Source organism: Monodelphis domestica, chromosome X, assembly GCF_027887165.1.
Source record: "Monodelphis domestica isolate mMonDom1 chromosome X, mMonDom1.pri, whole genome shotgun sequence".
Classification (NCBI taxonomy): domain Eukaryota; kingdom Metazoa; phylum Chordata; class Mammalia; order Didelphimorphia; family Didelphidae; genus Monodelphis; species Monodelphis domestica.
In genome coordinates this window covers 55,535,727-55,546,174 of record NC_077235.1, presented here as the reverse complement: position 1 = coordinate 55,546,174, position 10,448 = coordinate 55,535,727, and the positions used below count along the sequence as shown (strand labels likewise).

Genomic DNA, 10,448 nt, shown 5'->3' with positions numbered 1-10,448 from the left:
TGCCTAGTCCTTATTGCTCTTCTGTCTTCGAGTCGTTATTAAGATAGAAAGTAAGGTTTTTTTAAAAATACATTAATTGGGGGCAGCTGGGTGGCTCTGTGGATTGAGAGCCAGGCCCAGAAATGGAAGCTCCTAGGTTCCAATCTGGCCTCAGACACTTCCCAGCTGTGTTACCCTGGGCAAGTCCCTTGACCCCCATTGCCTATCCCTTACCACTCTTCTGCCTTGGAGCCAATACACAGTATTGACTCCAAGATGGAAGGTGAGGGTTAAAAAAAAAAATATATATATATATATATGTATATGTATATATATTTGTATGAGGGCAGTTGGGTGGCTCAGTGGATTGAGAGCCACGCCTACAGATGGGAGGTCCTAGGTTAAAATCTGGCCTCAGACACTTCCCAGCTGTGTGACCCTGGACAAGTCACTTGACCCCCATTGCCTAGCCCTTACCACTCTTCTGCCTTGGAGCCAATACACAGTATTGATCCTAAGATGGAAGGTAAGAATATTTTTTTAAAAAGGAAAGAGGGGGCAGCTGGGTGGCTCAGTGGATTGAGAGCCAGGCCTAAAGATGGGAGGTTGTGGGTTCAAATCTGGACTTAGACACTTCCCAGCTGTGGACCCTGGGCAAGTCACTTAACCTCCATTGCCTAGCCCTCACCACTCTTCTGCCTTGGAGCCAATGGGTTTAAAAAAATACATTAATTAAATAATTAATGGTTAATTAGGTATTATTGATGCCTTTTGTTTCTATGTCAGAATTCTTTCTTGAAATCCTCAGTCTCCTTCCCCGTAATCACTTCCCCAGCCGCTGCCACTCCTCCGTCCAAGATCAGTTAAGCCCTTTCTGGTGACAAAGAAAGATAACTGGTCAAAGCATGACTTCCTCTGACAAGGTATAGAATACTCAGTTCCAGGGGTCCCCCACCACTTTGCAATGAGAAACTTTCAGGAGTTGCCAGCTAGCAGGGATTCTGAGCACAGATTGTCCCAGTGGATAAGAGCAAAGATCACCATCCCACGAGGGGTTTGAATCTGTGATTTTAACGTCGTCAGTATCAGACTCAGACTAATTCAGCTAGCATGTCATGAACTAGATGAAATTCTGTATTTCTCAGCAAGGGAATAACTTCTTGTTTTTATTGGCGTGCTGGAAGTTGCCTTTTAAAATCTATTATTTCGCCCCCAACCCCCTCAGATGTAAGGCACTTCCTAAAAATATATTGTTTTTCCAAGTCACATTCACAAATCACAGTCCCTTCCACCTTTTCTTGCAGTGATTCTCACTCTCCCTGATAATGCTTTGATATGAGAATAATGTCACTGAATAGTGTATTCCTGATTTAATTACTGTTCCAAATTAAGACTCTTTTCAATGAAGACAATACATTTAAAAGTGTGAATTTCTTTTAAAGCATCTGGAAGAAAGCTGAAACTGGCAGCTGATTGGAAAAGGTCTCTTTTCTCCACGAAATCTTCAATTCTCTTTCCGAGTCTGGTCTCTACGTCGCATTCTAATGGCTCAACAGCATAAAATGGAGGCATGGTTGGTCTCCATCTCGCCTTTACCGTGGCCTGCCCAGCAGGCTCCAATCACTTATTCCATTTTAATTAAAAATACTACAGTCTGATCTCCACACAAAATCACTACATGACCCCAGGCAAGACAATTAGCCTCTCTGACCTGCCATTTTTTCATCTGTAAAATGGGGATGATAATAGTGATTTGAGTCATAGGGCTTTTTAGGAGGAATAACTGCAAAGTGCCCTGCAAATAAGAAGTGGGAAACAAATGAATACTAATTATAATAATCATACTACACGTAGGCACCCCATGCATAAAATACCCATGTTCAGAAAATTTCCAAGGGTAATTACTATGGTGGTTGAATGAAAGTTTTGTCCTCTGGGGGTGAACAGAGCCAAATTCTCTTTCTTGCTGTGGTATGCAAAGAAGGAGATGTCCAGTTAGTTAAGGGAAAAGTATAATTAGAGACGGTCATTAGGCCTGTCTGAGATACAGGAAGACAGGCTGAAATTCTCCCTCCAGATATTTGTCTTAATGAAATGCAAGGTCTTTTCATAAGCTTTTTGAGCAATGCAATCCTTCTGTGGTTCATACCACCTGAATGGACAAATGGCCACGGAAAAGGAGGGTAACTGATCCTGAAAGGCATCAGATCTCAAATCAATACATTTTGATGCCAAGCAACTGATGGTGACGCAAACTTCACTGTTCTTGGTTGGGAGGTGGTAAACTACAGGTACAACTTGTAATGTACATGGTCAGACATGACTGGTCCACTGGATTCTTGGGCATAATTGTATTTCTTTCTTACAAGAAACAGTTCTATTATGGGTATGTGATATAAAGAAAAAAATCCAGAAATCATTTTTGGAAGAAAGAAAATAAGTGATTTCTAGGAAGCAACCAATACCTTTCTTCCAAAGTGAGGCTTGAACTTTGACCTTTGCCTAGTATATTTCTCAGTGAACCACCAATTATTTTCTGTTATACCTTGGTCTCTATGGACCATGTGTATTCCCAACAACAGTACCTCAGTCAATCCTTTCCCCCTGCTCAATCACCAACATTATTTTCTAACTCCTCACCTTCCATCTTAGAATCACTACTGTGTATTGGTTCCAAGGTAGAAGAGTGGTAAAGGCTAGGCAATGGGGTAAGTGACTTGTTCAGAGTCACACACATACTTGAAGTATCAAGTTCACATTTGAACCCAGGACCTCCTGTCTCTAGGTCTACCTCGCCATCCACAGAGCCATCTAGCTGCTCCTAATTCCTAGCATGACTAACCGAGAGAAGGGTCTGCTGAGTTATGGGAGCCCTGGGACCCTAGGGGAGAGCTATCCCTAGGGCATGCAGATCATGGTGAACCCTATGTTTTAGAATCATATCCATACGATTGACCCAAAACTTCCACATTTGTGGTCAGAAGACCTGTGTTTGAATCCCAGTTCTTTGCCTTAATGACTGTGTGGCCATGGATAAATCACATTTCCTCCTCCAAGGACTTTAGTTCCCTGACTTAAAAATGAAATTGTTGAACTATTTCAACTCTGGCATTTAGCCTTAGATCCTATGACTTCCATGCCACATCCTCTACTATGCCATTTCTGCCAGTGTGTATGAGGCAAAGCAACCTTGTAGCTCTCTGGTGACTTCTTTCCCTTTTCAAGGCTCTTCTTGAAATTCTTTATTTTAAACCCTCACCTTCCGTCTTAGAATCAATACTGTACTGCTTCTAAGGCAGAAGAGTGGTAAGGGCTAGGCAATGGGGGTCAAGTGACTTGCCCAGGGTCACACAGCTGGGAAATGTCTGAGGTCACATTTGAATCCAGGACCTCCTGTCTCTAGGCCTGGCTCTAAACCCACTGAGCCACCCAGCTGCCCCTTTGAAATTCTTTTTAAATAGATTTCATTCTTCTTATTAAAACTTGGCGTTGCAGATAGAGTTCTAATTTTGTCCAATGATGATCTGATTAGAATATTGAGGGAGGCAAAAAAGACTCGTGTGCTCACCCAAGATTTTTTGCTGCTCTCCTGCAGGAGAGCCAGCAGAGTCCAAATGTAAGAAGCATTAAGGCCCACAGATGTTCCTGAATGGAAATGCCAGACAACTGATTATATCATGCTCTAAAATATTATATAAGCTTTTTAATGTTCCCCACAACCACTCAAAAGCATTATTCTGACTAACAATCCACACAGGCAAAACCATGTGGGTCAATCAAGCATTTTTGTCTAGGCTATCGTGCGCAGAGAGATGGGAAGTCTATTGAATTAGACCATCAGTGTATATACATTGTGGACAGATATTGAAAGGAGACAATGAACCAGACACAGAAATGAATAGAAGCAAAAGAAAGGGCTGAATGGCATTTGGGAAATCAAACAGCATTTTCAACAATTCCAAACTGTTCTCTTACATTTGGGAATGTTTGGGAAACTAAACAGCTTTCAAGTACCAATGTTATTTCAGTGATATTTGATAGCTAAAAGTCATGGAGTACCACAAGCGTCAAAACATCAAAATTGCAGGTAAGCTAAAGGGCCTCATTTTCCCTATCTATAAAATGGTGGTGTGGACTAGATGTCCTCTGTGGATTCATCTGGGCGTAGAGCTATGATCCTGGCCAAGCCCCTTCATATTCTTAGATCGCCCTTTTTAAACTGGGAAATGAAGGGATTAGACTAGATGATGGCCTCTGAGCTTCTTTCCAAGTCCTGATCTAAGACACTGTGACACTATGTATATAGTCGGACAAAGCGATACAAAGAATATTACCAATGATGCCCTATATTGAAGAAGCAGCCTCGTACCAATGATGACAATGCACATGAGAAATGCCACAAAATTATTCACAAAAATGAAGTTCGTAGAAATAGTTGCATTAGTTAAATAGCAAGAAGAGGGAGGGATATCAGATGGACAATCCAAGAGCTATGATGGTACCCACTCAATGTTATAAGTCTTCAATGAAGTTATTCAGTGTAGTGAGTAGATCCTCTATAAAGAACTTATGGAGATATAAGTGTGGGAGTCATGCAGAAAAAAAAGGAGTAGAGAGAGTGCAATCTCCACCATTGGAGGAAGTAGCCACATTGAAGACATGGAAGGACACTGAAGGGGATATCTACAATTGCTTTGGGGTCAGAGAGGGAAAGAATGTGATTTGTCTTGGGAAGATCTTTCCTAGAAATGGCTCTGTGTGGAAGAATATTGCAAAAGGCTGGGTGGTTCAGTGGATTGAGAGCCAGGCATAGAGATGGGAGGTCCTGGGTTCAAATCTGACCTCGGACACTTCCCAGCTATGTGACCCTGGGCAAGTCCCTAAAAAAAGGTTGATTAAATGCTGGTATTTATACTGTATTTATACTGGTAGGCTGCTGTTTTCCCTATGTTTATTGTACACACTAAATACACACACACATAGACATGCACACACACATATATAGTGATAAGGGCAAAATGATTTTGGTGTAATAATTAAGTTCAGAATCTCCCACTGGCTCCTTTGAGATCCTGCTATGTTAAGAAATAATGCATGGAGGATTAGATCCATTGGGAAACCTTATATCCAATGGTGCAATGCCAAAGCAAATAAATGAATAAACAAACAAACAAAATTAGAAATGGCCCCATTACTCATTGCCAATTATGAAAACAAATCAACTCCTATGTCATTTCAGGCCTACTGAGCCAGCAAAATGTGATGACTGATGGCGATTGACTCTTGATTCCACTTTGCCTTGTTAATCGACGCCAATCCATTTCAACTCAGTATGTAAGTGCTTACTCTACCACATAAAGACTCTAAATAACATATGGTACCTGACTGTAAGGAGTCTAAATATAGTAGAGGAGATAAAATGTAGGTCTTGCCTGCTCATGCTATCTCATATTAGAGTCGAGTGCCATATGAACACTGTGAGTAGACTCTTTTTGAACCCTTAATTATTGTCAAAACTAAATATTGGTTCCAAAGCACAAAAATGATAAGGGTTAGGCAATGGGGGGTTAAATAACTTGCCAAAAGTCACACACCTAGGAAATTCCCAAAGCAAGATTTGAACCCAGGTTCTCCCATCTCCAGGCCTGGCTTTCTAACCACATAGACCCTTAGCTGCCCCTTGAGTAGAACTTAAGAAGGCTAGTAAAGAAGGTACAGCTCTAAGTCTAAGGATATGGGGTCAGGAGACTGCTCCCATTTGCCAGATATCCCCTGGATGCATAGATAAGACACATCAGGATATATTTCTACCTCCATATGTACAAGGGAGAAGGTGGTAGAAATGCGTTCCTGGGTGTAGGCATAGTCTCAAGAATTTCAAAGTGGTCAGTGGTGGTGAGAAGAAAACAGCAAATATATAGTTGCATGAATGAAAATCAATTTAGTGTGTATCAGGGACTTGGGAGTCCCAGTGGCATATGTGTAGGTGTGGAGTAGGATCATCAAGTAAATAGGCAGGGAAGAAGGTATATGTGTTAGAATGTCACTAATGGCTACGGTTTACAGTCTAGCAAATGCATGGGAACTTGGTGTGAGTGTGAATAGGGGCACTAGGGGACTCATTGTACTCTAGATGATCCTGGTGGCTCCCTAGGGCAGCAATACCAGAACATGGGAGAAAACTCCTCAGATTTGCTCTCTGAATGACATGTTTTTGAGCTCTATGTATTTTCTACAAGTGGAAGGCCTAGAATATGAAGGAGATCAACCTGTTTATATAGGAGAGGGAGATCTTTGACCAAGTATCAAGAAAGTCGGAAGATTTCAGTGAGAAGGGGCACCTCAGTCTGCAGTGATTGGGGGAGAGGGCAGAGAGGATAAGATAATGGAGTTGGCCTCTGAGCATCTTATAAAAGATAATCCAGACAGAGAGCATGGCAAAGAGACAAGATGGGACAAAGACTGTTTCATAGTTTCCTATGGCTCCTAAGTTAGTGCTCTGTATCACGTAGACGTCTCCTGAAAATCTAGTGGGAGTGGTGGCTGAAATGTTTCATATATTATTTTATGGAGATGTCGAGGTCAGTGTCTGAGGACACTGAAAATCCTTGGTTGACTCGCAGAAGCTCAGGGTTAAAAGTTCCCATAGACACAGTCTAGTCCTACCTGTCCCTAAATAGTGTCCCCTTCTACAATATCCCTAAGAAGTGGTCATCCAGCATTTGAAGACTTCCCTCCAGTCAAGAGGAAACTATTTTCTCCTGGTGCCACCCATCTATTTTTTGGACAGCTCTGAGTGTTTGCCATCCATCCTCCAACCTAAATATGTCTAGATCTTCTAACCAATCCTCATACGCAGAGTATCTAGACCTCTTCCTCTCTCTGTTCTAGTCTTTGTCCCTGAGTGTACCTCAGCCGGTCAATGTCCTTCCAAAAAAGTAAAGCCCAGATCAGAATCATGGATGTGGTCTGATGAGGGCAGAGTACATTGAAAATACCTCTGATCCCATTTTGGCTACTTCTGGATATTCTACTTCTGTTAAAGTGGCCCAACTCCACATTAGGCATTTTGCCTGGAATAGCTCACTGATATTATCCAGTTGGTCTTGTATATACCTTACCTGTATATAGTTGTTTGCATGTTGTCTCCCCCATTAGACTATGAGCTCCTTAGGGTAGGGGTAATTGCTTTCCCCTTTCTGTGCATCCCCAAGGCTTAGTATAGTGCTAGCCTTATAGTTGCTCCTTAAGAAATGCTTGTTGACTTCTTTGTTGATTGTTTTTTCATACTCATCTAAGCTTCCGGATCTTTCCCCCACTATTCTCTAATCACATAGAGAACTACAACTCTTGTTCGGGCTCTTGGCACCTTTTCCCTGATGCCACCACAATGTCCATTTCACCAATCTTGCCTCAAGTCTCTCCTCACTCCAATTCACCCTTCATTTAGAGTTGCTAAGGTGATTTTTCCAAAGTGCAGGACTGACCACGTTATCCCCTGCCCCAGCTCAGTGACATCTCAGGGCTTTTTATCACCTCCAGAATCAAATACACATTCTTCTGTTGGCACTCCATGCTCTCCATACTCTGTCCCCTTCTTGTCTCTTTCATGCACTCTATGATCCAACAACACTGAGCTACTTGCACTTTCCTGAAGGTTACTCTTCATCTTCCATCTCTATGCCTTTCTACAAGCTATCCACGATGCCTGGACTGTCCTCCCTCTTCATATATCTTAGCTTCTTCAGCTTTCTTCAAGCTCAGTCCAGTCTCTTTAGTTACAAATGGTTTCTTCTTTATAATTACTTTCATCTACTCAGTATATATATAGATATTTATATGTTATCTCCCCCATTAGAATGGATGCTTCTTGAAGGTAAGGATTTTGTTTTTCTAATTTTTTTGAATCCTCAGCACTTAACACAGTTCCTGGCATATAGTCAGTACTCAAAAATGCCTATTGACCAGCTAACCACACCTCCAGTATCCAATATGTAAGCACTTGATTCTTTGAATCCAAGAGTAGAACTTTGCAATTTAATTATCTTTAATAACGTCCATTTTGGTGTTGTCGTCAGAGTTTATCAAATTTACTCCTCAACTACCCTACTCAAATGTGTCGCCATTGTGGCAATGATTCAGTTATGAAAGGTGCTGCCAAAAGAGTATAATCTTTGGTTCTCCTATGAAGATAGAAAGGATTTGAGTAGGAAATCAATGCTTGACTATATGGCTGCTGTCCCAGTCTAAGTTCACAGACTCATCATCAGGTTAGCAGCAGGGAAACTATTCTTTTCTTTCTTTTTTTTTTTATACCCTCACCTTCTGTCTCAGAATTAATACTGTGGGTTGGTTCCAAGGCAGAAGAGTGGTAAGGGCTAGGCAATGGGGGGTGAGGGGACTTGTCTAGGGTCACACAGCTGGGAATTGTCCGAGGCCAGATTTGAACCCAGGACTTCCATCTTCAGGCCTGGTGCTTTATCTTCTTAGCCACCTAGCTATTCTGAGACCATCCTCTCTGGTCAAAGCAACTCTCAGAACCACAACTGATCAGTGCCATAAGCAGCCACAGTGTATGCTACCTACTTCCTAACATAGCCCAATGAGACACACATTACTGTACCTGGCTAATGTGGGGATTTGTTTTGCTTGATTATATGTATTGGTTATGAGGGTTTTCTTTTTGTATTTCCAGTGGGGGGAGGCAAAGAGAATATAAATGCTTGTGAAGTAAAAAAATGAATCTAATTTAAAAAAATAAAGAAACATATACAAATGAAATAAATGCTGCCAAGATCAGAAGGAAAGCAGAGAATTGGGCAAAACAATTTATATACAGCATCTCAGATAAAGATCTCATAACTAAAATACATGGAGAACATTGTCAAATTTATATGAATAAGAGCTAACCCCCAACTGATGAATGGGCAAAAGATATGAACAGACAGTTTTCAGGTGAAGAAACCAAAGCCACATATAAGCATATGAAAAAATGCTCTAAATCACTCCTGATTAGAGAAATACAGACCCAAACAATTTTGAGATATCACTGCACATACATCAGGCTAGACTAAAATGACAAAAGGGCAAAGTGACACATGTAGGAGGGGATATGGAAAATGGGGGCACTAATGTACTGCTGATGGAGCTGTGAACTGATCCAACCATTTCAGAGAACAATTTGGAATTTTACCATAGAGTTATAAAATGTTGTATACCCTTAGACCCAGTTGGGTCTGTTTCTCAAGGAGAACAGGGAAAGAGGAAAAGAGCCCATATGTTCCAAAATATTTATAGCAGCTCTCTTTGTGGTGGCAAAAATTAGAACCTGAAGGCAGCAAGGAGCAATGGATAGTAGTCTGAGAGTGGACTACAAGATGATTGGGTCCAGTGAGTTCGAGTTGAACCAACCTCCGGAAGATGGCATCTCCTTGGTGAAATTCAGCCCCAGCCCCAGTTCCTGTTGGTCTCATCCTGGGATGCCTCTGTCTGGCTCTACGATGTCCCTGCCAAGATCATGCACCTCAAATACCAACACATTGGTGCCATCCTTGGCTGTGCATTCTATGATCCAACACATGCTTGGAGGATTTGATCATCAGCTGAAAATGCATGATTTGAATACTGATCAAGAAAACCTCTCATGATGCACTTATTAGATTTGTTGGATATTGTCCAGAAGTGAATGTTATGGTTACTGGAAGTTGGGATCAACAAGTTAAATTATGGCATCCCTGAACTTGTAATACAGGAACCTTTTCTCAGCCAGAAAAGGTTTACATGCTCTCTGTGCAGCAGAGAAGAGAGTCTAGTCTGAAATACCAGACTTCTTGCATATGGGCATTTCCAAGCAAGCAGGGTTATTGTTAAGCTCTATTGAAGGCCAAGTGGCAGTTGAATATTGGACCCAAGTCCTGAGGTAAAGAAGAAAAAATATGTATTCAAATGTCACAGATGGGAGGAAAATAATATAGAGCAGATTTATCTTGTCAATGCCATTTCCTTTCACGGCATTCACAATACATTTGCTACAGGTGGATCAGATGGACTTGTTAATATTTGGGTTCCATTCAACAAGAAATGATTGTGTCAATTCCATCGGTATCCCACTTGCCTTCACAACACTTGCAATAGCATCATCAGATATGTATGAAATGGATGACACTGAACATCCTGAAGATGGTATCTTCATTCGCCAAGTGACAGATGCAGAAACAAAGACCAAGGAAACTTGAGTCTCAAAAAGGTTTGGAGTTATTTGCCCAAGGCCTCAGAAGGAAGAAAAGAAGTCACATATGGCCACAAGGACAATAGTTAGGGCGTAACTTCATGTTTCCTACTTCTCCTGTTTACCTAACTTGAAACTTTCTAACAATATATGTCTGTCGAACACTATTTATAGTACAATAAAAACTAATTTTTAGCAAAAAAAAAAAAATAGAACCCATGGGGATGCCCATCAATTGGAG

At 41.3% G+C, this 10,448-nt stretch overlaps 1 pseudogene; it reads left to right on the top strand.

Annotated features, from left to right (window-relative positions):
* The first annotated feature begins 9,329 nt into the window (after positions 1-9,329).
* LOC130456111 (mitotic checkpoint protein BUB3-like) lies at positions 9,330-10,214 on the top strand (annotated as a pseudogene).
* The last annotated feature ends 234 nt before the right edge of the window (positions 10,215-10,448 follow it).